Raw genomic sequence first — 8,615 nt, 5'->3', positions numbered from 1 at the left:
CACCACATCTTGGTTATAGTCAAGAATGATCACTAAAAACACTATACTATCACAGATTTAGCAGCAATATCACATTAAATAACATTTCAACAGAACAGTGAATCAGTGCCTTGAAAGGCCTCATTATCCCCATGTAACTTCATCAATATTCAGACCCAAGCTAACATCGTAAGGGTTTTCGACCTAAAAGTGCATCTGTTATAGAACTGTAATTCCACCATCTGGTTAACTGCCTACCATTTGGATGCTCCTAACCATTCCCTTGGATAAATTTAGCATAACCTGGTTTGAACTAATGTTTGATAGCAATATCAGATCTCCATGTGGGCAAACCTCCTAGGCAACAAGAACTGCATTATTATTACATTCAATTTGATCAGCGAAACCAAAGTTACTGAAAATGTAATACTAATACTAGATTCCAAGATGGGAGACAATTGAATCAGGTCAGAAGGGATGCCCTATTACCTTACCACCACACAAGGAAAATAGAACAGTTTGAAAGCCAGCATAATGCAAATGAAAGCCAAACTGGCAAAAAAGATAAACCGCTTATGCCAAAATCAATCTCAAACAGCAATACTTTTATAGATATAAAGGCAATACTTGAGAATAGGCATAAATATTGATCAAATGAAAAGACATTGAAAGCTGCTAAAAAAACAGCCAAAGATAATTGCAGAATAAAATTGTGGATAAGAATGGTAACCTTAATAAGAACTTTTTTTAAAACCTATTTTAGGAGTCGGGGGCCTATTAAGGACAGATTGGGTCATTGAAGGATTCCACAGCCTCAGGCTGAACTAGACTTGCAACATTGGCATCTTACTCAACCAAGAGTTGATATTCTGTCCCATAAATCATTTCCATCACAAAGGCTGAGTATTTCACTTCAAAACACCCCACGCAAGCCACTGCCTCAGTTCAAAAATCCCTGATATGGCAAATCAGGGGTTTGAATCCAGCCTTGTGTCCAGTTGTTCCATCCCCCAATATACCATTAATTTTCTTGTAATAAAGGATTATTTTAAAGGATTGAATCAATGCTATTGCACTGTCCCCTGGATTCAAAAATTGCCAATGGTACGCCATTGCTGAGGAAGAGCTGGAGTGAGAAAACAAGAAATTATAGCTCTAAATTAGAAATATTTATTTAATGCCTATTGTGGGGAAGTTACTAGAATTTGTTATTAGGGACAGAGTGACTGAACATTTGAACAGATATGAATAAATATAAACAGCATGCACATTGCTTTACAGGTCAACTCTGCCCATACTGCAACTGAAAAGGGTTTCACTCACTCAAAGTCCAGATGGGAATTATGCAGATCAATGTCTGGTGTCATGCAACAAAATTGAGGCCTTCATTCTGCGGCAATGCATGTATCATCTATGTATGAGCCATCACAACAACCCAGAGAGAAGTTACAATAAATGGACATGCTTTTCAATTAGATTGAGAACATCCAATTAACTGCCTCAACAATGTCTTTCCTTTCACTAGCCAAACTTTCTCTAAAGTCAACCACTTTTGTAGCTCTGCATTTGCAGCTCTCTCTTCTTTTTTTCCCATTCATTCATGGGATGTGGGCATCGGTAGCTGGGCCAACATTTGGCGTCCATCCCTACTTGCCCTTGAGAAGGTGGTGGTGAGCAGCCTTCTTGAACGCTGCAGTCCATGTGGCATAGGTACACCCACAGTGCTTTCAGGGAGCGAGTTCCAGGATTTTGACCTAGCAGCAATGAAGGAACAGCGCCATAGTTCCAAGTCAAGATGGTGAGTGACTTGGAGGGAAACTTCCTGGTGGTGATGTTCCCATGTGTCTGCAGCCCTTGTCCTTCTAGGTGGCAGTGGTCATAGGTTTGGGAGATGCTATCTAAAGAGACTTGGTGAGTTCCTGCAGTGCGTCTTGTAGATGGTTCACACTGCCGCCACTGTGCATCAGTGGTGGAGAGAGTGATTGTTTGTAGATGGGGTGGCAATCAGGCAGGCTGATTGACCTGGATGGTGTCAAGCTTCTTGAGTGTTGCTGGAGCTGCATTCACCTAGGCAATTGCAGAGTATTCCATCACACTCCTGCCTTGTGCCTTATGGAAGGTGGACATGCTTTGGGGAGTCAGGAGGTGAGTTACTCGTCACAGGATTCCTAGCCTGTGGTTTGCTCTTAGAGCTATAGTATTTATATGGCTAGTCCGGTTCAGTTTCTGATCAATGGTAACCCCCAAGAATGTTGATAGTGGGGGATTCAGTGATGGTAGTGTCATCAAATGTCATGGGGCAATGGTTAGATTCTCTCTTGTTGGAGATAGTCATTACCTGACATTTATGTGGTGCTAATGTTATTTGCCACTTTTCAGTTCAAGCCTAGATATTGTCCAGGTTTTGCTGCATTTGGGCATCGACTGCTTCAGTATCTGAGGAGTCACCAATGGAGCAGAACATTGTGCAATCATCAGTGAACATCCCCATTTCTGACCTTATTATGGAAGGAGCGTCATTGATGAAGCATCTAAAGATGACTGAGCTGGGGGCACTACCCTGAGGAACTTCTGCAGTGATGTCCTGGAACTGGGATGATTGACCTCCAACAGCCACAATCATCTTCCTTTGTGCTAGGTATGACTCCAGCCAGTGGAGAGCTTTCCACCTGATTCCATTTGACTTTAATTTTGCTAGGGCTCCTTGATGCCACACTCAGTCAAATGCTGCCTTGACATTAAGGACAGTCACTCTCACCTCACTACTTTGAAGGCAAGAGACAGATTCTCTCCTATCTCCCCTCATTCCCTCTCCAATCTCATCTTGTCCATAAGACCAACACCCTGCTCCCTCATTCCTATTCCCACTAAAGTGTTGACCATCCACTTGCCCTCTGGTCCATATGTTAGCCAATATTGTTAATGATTCTCTCTTTTTAGGTATTGTTCCTCTCTCCCTTAAGCCTGTCATCATCACCTCTCTTAAACAAAATAACCCTTGGCACCAATGTCCTTTCAAATTATCACCTCATCTCTAACTTCCCTTTCCTTTCCAAAGTCCTTAAATGCATTGTCACCTTCTAAATTCATGTCCATCTTTCCTGGAACTCCATGTTTGAACCTCCCCAATCAGGTTTGCACACCTGCCATAGTACCAAAAGAGCTCTTATCAAAGTCAAAAATGGTATCCTTATGTGGCTATGACAAAGGTAAAGTTCCCACCCTTGTCCTTCTTGACCTGTCTCTAGCCTTTGAAGTGGTTGCTCACACCATTCTTCTCTCCACTGTCACCCAGCTGGGTTGGTCTGCTCTCACCTGGCTCCATTTTTTTCTGTCTAATTGTAACTAGAGCATCATTTGCAACAGCTTATCTCCTCAATCTTGCAATGACATTTGGTGTCCCTGAAGGATCTGTCCTTGGCCCCGTCCTATTTCTCATCTGCATATCACCCTTGGAGACATCATTTGAAAGCACATCATTAGTCACATGCATGCTGACAACATCCAACTCTACCTTACCAACGCCTCCCTTAACTCCTCCACCGTTGCTAGTTATCAGACTGCTCATCCAACATCTAATACCGAATAAGCAGACATTTCCTCCAATTAAATATTGGGAAGACTGAAACCATTGTTTTTCGTTCCCACTCCAAACTCTGTTCCCTAGCTACCAACTCCATCCATCTCCCTAGTAACTGTTTGAGATTAAGCAAGTCTGCTCACAACCTTAGTGCTATATCTGACCTTGAGATGAGCTTCCAAACACATATTTGTGCCATCATTAAGAACACCTAGTTCTACCTCTGTAACATTGCCCAAATTTGCCCCGCCTCAGCTGAGCTGCTGCTGAGATCCTCATTCATGCCTTTACCTCTAGATTTTTCTATTTCAAAGCATCCCTGGCTGATATCCCACCTTCTCTCCATAAACTTGAAGTTATCCAAAGCTCTGCCGCCCACATCCAAACTTGCACCAAGTTCCTTTCCCCTGTAACCCCTGTGCTTCCTGACCTATGTTGACTCCCGGTCAAGCAAATTCTTGATTTTAAAATTCTCACCCTTGCTTTCAAACCCCTCCGTGGTCTTACCCTTCCCTATCTCTGTAATCAACTCCAGCCCCACAGCCCTCTGAGACACCTGTGCTTCTCCAGTTCTGGCCTCTTGAGAACCCCTGATTTTAATTGTTTCATCATTGCTGGCCATGCCTTCAGTTGCCCAGGACCTCATCTCTGGAATACCTTCCCTAGACCTCCATGCCTCTCTACCTCACTTTCCTCCTTTAAGACACACTGAAAAACCATCTCTTTAATTAAGCTTTTGATCACTTGACCTAATACCTTCTTGTGTGGCTCAGTGTCTTTTTTTTATAGTGCTCCTGTAAAGTGCCTTGGGACTCTTTATTACATTTAAGGCACCATATAAATATGTGTTGTTGTTCATACTGAGTGAAAGGCTATCCTCTGAACACATGGCTGATGACCTCTGTGTGTAACCCATGCAGACTTGCGCAGCATACATACGGCAAGAACCTATGCCACATTAAATTTGATCGAATAAACCATTGGGGTGCTTAAACAATTCTGCTGCCTGGATTGCTTTGGAAGGGCCCTGTAGTACTCAGCAGAGTATATGTTTGGATTCATGTTGGTTGCTACTTGTTGCATAATCTTGCCATCATGACTGCAAAGCGCTTGCCACCAAGTATACGGCAAATAGCTGAGAATGAGGAGAGGAGAAGGCAGAGAGGAGGCCACCAACACATCCCTTTTCTGGCTGAGCTGTCTGTGATCGAATCACCCAGCTGCAGTACTAAGGAATGCAACCCAATTCCTTATTCACTAACAACCTCAAATTTTACCTTCCCACTGTTACTGACCATCATAGCGTCCTCTTGGTCATAATGCTAAAATAAAAGCCACCACAAACAAACATTCCAAACCAAATTTATAAATGAAACCAAATAATATTCCATAGGTCATCTAATCACCTTTGTGCATCCCTTAACGTTTGTCTTCTGTGTACTTTTGATTGTCTTAGTGCTCCGAGGCATTGCTACCCGCAGGCATTGCAGCATAGCTGGTGGTGGACGGCTGCAGATAGCCTTACAGGACTTACTCAGCCTGGAAAGCCTGGCTGCATATTGCACCATCTCAGTACGAGCGACGTTGGACTGTTTCCCTGTTCTATTTTCTTTCATTACTTTAAACACAGACATCAGTTACAACAGCTACAGAATCAGATCTTTGACTTTAATGAGCTCATGTTACAACATTCAACATGAATGCTCAGTTAAATTATACAATATAATTCCATTTGATTATATCATTCTTTATTACTGAGTTCACAATTCACTATAAGAGCTCAGGTACTAAATTTTACCATTCCAGACTGACTACAGCAAATGGTGGTTTGCTCAAAACCCTTATACCAATTCTCCTGATTGTTACTTAGTATGCATACTCACACTTAATTACAATCCATCAAAAGACAGGCAATGAGAACTTCAGATATTATTGAGCCAAGAAGTTACACTCATGTTCATCCCTCTCTCCCAGTGACTCTATTACCATGGTTAAATGGTCCACTTAAGCCTTATAACTACAAACAATGACCAAATAATATGTCACACACCCTCAAGACATGGATGAGAGACTTTCTGATTCCTTTAGCTTCACATCTATGTTCAGCAGAGCTGGCAGCTGTTTTAATTCATCATGTGCTGATCCCACTAATAATCGGTAAATTGAGATACATAGATAATGCAAACTCGCATTCCCATAGATAGCAGTCTAATCTAGCTGGCTGAAAATTCCAAAGGCACTGGTGGAGTGATAGCAGTGAGAGGGTGAATTCCTTCATCCTGAGAGAGGACGGCAAGTTTGGGCTTCATATAACCACTGCTCTCCCCCCACCGGATCAATGCCTCAGCAATCCTAGTAATCTGTTGCAGTAGAGATTGGTGTACTGTAGTGATACCCTGCAAGCTCCATTGAACACTGGCATCTGCAGCTATGATGGCAGCAGTCTGAGCTTGCATGGCAATGAGTTGAGCTTATATGACTTCAGTCTGAGCTTCCAACTGCAGCATCTAAATTTTAGGTGGCTTGTCTTATACTGCAATGAAAGTTGACACGCCAGCCACAAGATACTGCAGCTTAGATTGGCCTGCAAGTGTTCTGTTGGAGTTTGCCACCACTCTGATGCTGGAAAGGTTAGGCTCCAAAGTCTGCGCAAAGCCCTGTGCCAAGTTGGTGCAAGACTCCTTCATATTGACAGCAGACTTCCTGACAGACCCTGGCAATGCATCAGAAATTTCTGTATGCATACCTATCAGTCTTCCACTGTAAACTGTCCCATCAACATCTTCACCTGAGTCCTCTCCAGCAGAACTCATGTGAGACCTTGCATTCTGATGGACAGGCACTTGTGCTACCCTTATCTGCTGTCTTGGCTGTGGACCATTTGTTCCCAGTGATTCACCACATGCAAATGCCACCTCTAAAGTGTTCTCTAAAATGTGGTATCTGAGTTGGTGGCTGCGAAAATACGAATCAATGATGGTGTTTCTTCTTTATCACTATCTTCACGCTTTTCCATTTTTTTTCTCACCACTGCCTGTTCATGTTGCAAGTTTCGGGTATCCTGAAAAGAGAAAGGCTCAAGGGTAAAGTTATGGTGAGGGAAGGGATGGAAAGCAAGAGCTGCCTGTTTATACCACCTGAAGCTTATAAACTAGAAAAAGCTGTGGAATGGGGAGGAAGAAGGAGAATTACACATGAGACTATCACTATATTCGATGGTTTCAACCCTGCCACTGGCCATGGGTGTTGTCATGACTGCTCCATTAATGGCAAACACTGCCTGCTTCATGAGGGTGATGGCATGCAGCTGTGCCTTTCCCCACTTTCCCCCACCACCACCCTCAGTTAGGTGCTGCTGCCTCTGCTTATGTAGCACCATCACCTGCAAGAGAGAGGGAAGTATGTCAGTGAGTGTGGTACAATGTATTTGTGTGATCTGGTTTTCAAGGTTTAATAACTGGCAGTGTGTGAGGCATTCAGCAGTGCTAAATGTGTAAGGGTGAGCTGAAGCTATGAATGCTATGTATGAGTCATAATTGATAGAGATAGGTCAATGATGGGGTGTGGTGTATTGAATGATGTCTGAGGTTACTGGCACAGTTGATGGGATATGACACTTGAAGGTGCATTCACTAAAGTCACTAAACATCTGCATCCAGCTCCTTGGGGCCAGACTGCTGGCTTTGATCACAACAGTTATCTGATTTAACTGCCTTTGCAATGTCTGTAGGAGGGTGTTCTGTAGCTTAAAGACCTCTCTCCTCTCCACTCCTCACCAAGATCTCCAGAACAGTATCTGAGAATCTTAAAGTATGTTTTCTCCCCTTTTGTGACATTAGTCTATCTGTTTGTAGGTCAGATAGATATTTTTGCTCAGTCACTTCCATCACCTGCTCCAACCAGAATGCACCTCCCCTTTAAGAGGTGCAGGCTGACTTTAAATAATGCTAGTAGCTTTAAGTAGATCTAGCCTTCCATGATCTTGAGTCCCCTGCTGACACTGCAGCTGCTCAACATATTTAGCAATGGCCTGCGGGCTACATTCAGTTAAGTGAGCAGGCAGCATAACATTTGCATGTTGGCTTCATCAGAAGCAATGGACACATGTTAATTGTGATCCCTGTCCCCTTTGCCAGTGCACCTAAACCATCTTCTGCTTTGTCTGGAGATTGAAAATGGACCAGGCCCACAGGGACATGATGAATAAGTCTCTAGATAAGGAGGGGAAGAACGTACCCAAAGATGCCATCACCCTGATGGCCACCATTGCGTGTGGCTGCATCAAGCTGTGTGTAGTACCAGTGGTCAAGTACCAGGTGTCACTATGTGCTGAGGTACTATCTGTCCCAGGTGTTGCAAAGGATGGTTCTGGCCATGTTGTTGCAGAATGCTCCAAGTAGTTGGACTGTGCCATATAACCTGTCCTTCATGAAGAAATTTATACAGACATGACCACATGTCCATCAGGCAGTGGCCCGCACGTAACATCTTCAAGGGCTTGCCAGAAAAGAAAGCGGTGAATTCAGTTGCATGGTTCCATCAGTAGAGTTTCAAAGTCATTTGGCAGAATGCTTCATCAACAGAACTTTCAAACAAGCACCAAGACATAACTTGGCTGGCGGTGAGAAAGGCCCACCCTATCAGATACTTCCTGCACACACAATCTCATCGCTTCGCATGTTGCCCTTGAGGTGGCTGCGGTGGGGTAGAGATCATTGTCCACCTCCTTCTGGAACATGCCTTTGCAAAGCAGGTCTAGAAAAAGATGCAGTGGTTTTGTTGAGGTTCACCCCAAACAGCAGGACTCCCTGCTCTATGGTCTGTTCCCAGAGATGCATGCCAAGATAAACATCAATTGCTGCTGGAGAATCATCAACTCAGAAAAGATGTTCTTTATTCTGCCTAGAACATGCTCGTCTTCCAATGCAAAGATTTATCCATGATCAAGTTTTACAGACTGGCACATACCAAGATCCAGGACTACATGCTGAGAGACGCAGTAAAGTTTGGGGCAGCTGCAGCAAAGACCCAATATAGAAAGGCCACTGTCTAAGAC

This window comes from Carcharodon carcharias, chromosome 9, assembly GCF_017639515.1.
Source record: "Carcharodon carcharias isolate sCarCar2 chromosome 9, sCarCar2.pri, whole genome shotgun sequence".
Lineage (NCBI taxonomy): Eukaryota > Metazoa > Chordata > Chondrichthyes > Lamniformes > Lamnidae > Carcharodon > Carcharodon carcharias.
The sequence above is the reverse complement of the archived record's forward strand: the minus strand, read 5'-3'. Positions refer to the sequence as shown.